Genomic DNA, 4,606 nt, shown 5'->3' with positions numbered 1-4,606 from the left:
CGTCCCTTCTCACCTTCGGCTTTGACTCGACATTTGAATCCATCATAGCTGTTTCTTATGATGTTTATCACTTTTTGCGGCAGACCATAGTGTTTCATTATCTGGTACATCTGCTCACGATCGACAGAATCGAATGCCGCTCGAAAGTCTATGAAACAAAAGCTAATATCCAATTGAAACGCCATCCCTCGGTGGTTCGAACACTCTGACCTCTTTCCTTTACTCTTGTATAATGGGACAATTTCTGCTACCTTCCAGTCATCGGGCAGAACTTCCGTCGACCAACATTTATCTATGATGTCCCAGAGCCACTCGACAATACCCTTGTGTGCTTTCAACATCTCACAGGAAATGTTATCGGGTCCACTTGCCTTGCCATTCTTCAACCTGCGGACAGCTTCAAGCACTTCTTCAAATCGAATTGGGCTCAGGTCAATCGGCAAGCTTTCAGCTGCTTCTTCGGGATCCAATCTCGTACTGCAACTGAATGTTGAGGGATTCAGGAGTTGACTAAAATGTTCCGTCCAGCGTTCAAGTCGTTCCTCTTTCGTCCGTAAGTTGACGCCAGTGCTTGAAACTAATTTGGTCAACTGGGGCCTCCAGTTTCGGCAAATCTGCTGTGATGCCCCAAAAACCTCCTTTAAGTTGCCTCTGTCCGCGAAGCTCTGCACTTCTTGGCCTTTGCGTTCAAGCCATGCCCGTTTGTCTGCACGTAGAGCTTTTCTGACTTCCTTACAGCAGTTTGTGAACTCTAACAGCGCCTCCGCGCTGCTGTGTTTCTTTATCTGTAGATCGGCTCGTTTCCGGATAAGTTCCAGAGAATCTGGAGAAATCCAAGGTTACTACTACTACTACTACTACTACTACTACTACTACTACTACTACTACTACTACTACTACTACTACTACTACTACTACTACTACTACTACTACTACTACTACTACTACTACTACTACTACTACTACTACTACTACTACTACTACTACTACTACTACTACTACTATCACTACTACTACTACTATTACTACTACTACTACTACTACTACTACTACTACTACTACTACTACTACTACTACCACCACCACCACCACCACTACTACTACTACCACAACTACTTAACGATGATAGGACGATGACTTTATTACAACTGGCAATTTGAAACTGGCAATTTCGATTATCGGACGCTTCTCACAACCAATACGGATTACTTCTACGAAACCGAAAAAACCCACGCTTCATACAAGCAAAACCGATGAAACCAACAAATAGCGACCTTTCTAAGTACGCCATTTTTGTCAGTATGTCTTAGCTCCTGTCTTTTCATAAATTGAACGAGCCAAAGTCTGGATCATAAACTTTTTCGGTCTTTCTGAGTCTTTTCATAAATCGAACGAGCCAAAGTCTGGATCATATCGCATTTTGGTCTGTACGGGTCTTTTCATAAGAGTTCTTGAACGAGCACATAAACGCACCAAAATTTTGAAGGAGGCAAAGTCTGGATCATAGGCATTTTTGGTCTGCCTGGGTATTTTCATAAGCAAAAATAGTCTGGATGGGTATTTTCATAAGGACTTTTGAACGAGGACCTCAACCTGGGGTTCCACAAACATGCTAAACGCCCGACTGTTGAGCGCCGCAATCTTTAATATGAGTGCATTGGAAAACTTTTCTCTACATGAAGAAAGCAATGAATATAATTTTCAGTCACTGGAAGTTTATTTTTTTCCGGTTTAGCTCCAGTTTCCTCTTTTGCTCTTGCCCTTATAGTTGATTTCTACTTCTCCTTTGTCCAAAGATAAAAACTTGCAGAAGATATTCGATGTGAACGAAAGTGTTCAAAAGACAAATCAAAGTTCAAAATGTGAACAAGGAGGCTCGGCAATGTGCGATTGCACATAATGCTCCGACCCCGCTCACCCATAATTTTGGCATAATTGTCAACCAAATGAGGAACAGATAGAAAAACCCGTAAATTCAAGTAATTTTCAAAAAAAAATTGGTGTATGAACGAAAAGATAGCCTTCAAAATAAATAACTCCTTGGAGTAAAAAACGATGCATTAGATTGATGAGATATGCCAATATAAAGAAAGCGAGTCAAGACGAACAGCAAAACCAAACAACAACAACAAACATTAATTACATCAAAAATTTATGTACGGTTTAAAAAACAAAACTTAATAACTAAGTCAAAATAGCGTCAGATAAAACTGAAACTAAACAAAATATTTTGATATTCACCAGAAAAGATATGGGACCGGTCCATAATAAGGCTTGGTAACAATTAGACAATGAAGAACAAAATCAGTAAATTTGAAAATTTTGCTTATTTTTTTTAAAAGCAAATAATTTAAAAGTAATGAAAACTATTAGAAATCAACTAAAATATCTTATAGGTTTAAGATTACCAGTGTTTCTAATGAGGGGAATTAAAAACTGGCGGTATCAATTTTAATGCGGTTACAAAAAGAACAAATTGACAACCATCAAAAAAACCAGTTAAATTTTGACAGAAAACGCTTTTGAAGCCGTAAGGCCATACTTTGGCCCTCAAAAAATGTTCGATTGTACAATCTTCCAACAATAATAATGCATTATGTGACCTCGTACTAAGGAAACCAGGTAACAAGTAGGCAAAAAGAAAAAAAAGCAAATTTAATAATACTTGTTTTTTTTTCGAAAAAAATTAATTCCAATCACATGAAAGCCATTAAATACTAAATGAAACAATTAAATAGGTTCATTTTTTCTAGGGGAAGCATTTGAGATTTGCAATTATCAAGAATATATCTCATGTCTACAAAAAAAACGAGAAAAAAGAAGACAAAAATAAAAAATTGACTTTCTTTTTTGTGAAAAACCCGTGTCGTAGCCAGTAACGTCATAACAACTTCATTATAAACATTAGATTTTGTGAAACCAATCCCTTTAACACCTTCATTTGACCACAACATTGTCATATTTGGCCTGTAGTAACGAGAATAAGTAATAAACAGACAATAAAAGGAACAAAATTGCGAAGTACGAGCAGTTTTTTTATTTAGGAAAACAATTGTTTTCAAAGTTATGAAAGCCATAAGCTATCTACTAGTATCAGAATATCGGCCCATCCAGTTTTTCATGAAAACCAAAGAAACCGGGTCATTGTACACGAAATTTCATAAGACTAAAAAGACAAAGTAAAAACGAGAGTAAAAGACGAAATTAAAAAATTCAATTAAATTCATCAATAAAGTATTGTCGAAGCCGTTAAAACTATAGTCTATATCCTTAAGGATTTTATTATTATCGGTTATGCATTATATTGAAAGCCAATAACGTGATAATTGAATTGTCAATAAAGTGATATGGAGACAAAATTAGAAAACGTGATACATGGGCAAATACCTTAAAATAAAATGTTGTGAATTCTAGTAGTATTGTGAATTCTAGTAGTATCAAAGCCAGAAACCATAACTTAAGGTATAAAACCGCAGTAAATATTAAATTGGAGTTCAGTAGAAAGAAGAAGAATTCTTTTTTGTTGCTGTAACTAAGCTATAAGTTGACCAAATTAAGAGAAAGAAGAGGCAAATTTCAATAAGTCATTTTTTAATTAAAAATCAAAATTTTTTAAAAGTCAAAACGACGATAATTTTTCAATTAATAAATTAGATACACTAGTTTGAAAGTAATTAGGAAGCGGATTGGACCTATCACTAGGGTGCCTTGATTTGAAATGTCCAAAACCAGCTCTGCTAATGCTCTTTGTCCATTAAGAACAATTAATTTTTCGATTGTTATAGATATAGAAATTTTGTTATATAGAGAATCAAAAATAAATGCTGCGTTTTTGATGATCAACGACCAAAGTTAGGAAAAACGGTAAGGTTTTAATTACGGAGCCTTCGCAACAGAAGTGGAAGCAAAAATAGTCTCCTTTTGAGTCTACAAAGATTGTGTTGGTGGTGTTTGGTTGTATACTTCCTGCAAATTAAATCAAATTGGAGTAAAGGACTTATTTCGTTCTGTTTTTGATGAAAAAGTCTGAATTTTGAAAATTTTAGCTAGAATTTTGGGAATTTTTAGCCAGAAAATATTTAACAAATTTTAGCAAATTAGCGAAATTTTAGTCCAAAAATTCCGGAAAATATGAATAAAATCAACGGAATTCACTCTATTTTCTCAACAGTTTAAACCTCGATAACTCCCTGTAAAAAAATTAAAAAATCTTTTTAATTTCATATTCTACGTTGGACAAGCTTTCTAATGATACCAGTCTCAACTCTCGATGATGAATATATCGATCGGCCAAAATTGTCTGAACAAAAAAACCCATTTGAGTATATAGTTCCTCCCCCATCAAGAGCGGTCAGAACAAAAATACGCTCATAATGGAGATCAAATATTTAAAATTGTCAAAAAAAGGTTTATACTGCTGTAGATAGCAAACAGTTACCGTTTTTGACCGGCTCGGGCAAAGTTGGGTAACCTAACGACCAACATTTGGTCAGTTGTCAGCAGGCCAAAGCTCACAGTTATGTCAACCTTAAGTTAAATCTGTCAACGAACTGTTTGAAGATTTTGTTTGTAGGAGTTAGTTTACCATTTTAATTCATAAATGAGT

This window comes from Convolutriloba macropyga, chromosome 6, assembly GCF_964194025.1.
Source record: "Convolutriloba macropyga chromosome 6, txConMacr16.3, whole genome shotgun sequence".
In the NCBI taxonomy this organism is placed as follows: Eukaryota; Metazoa; Xenacoelomorpha; order Acoela; family Convolutidae; genus Convolutriloba; species Convolutriloba macropyga.
This window is presented reverse-complemented; position numbering follows the sequence as displayed.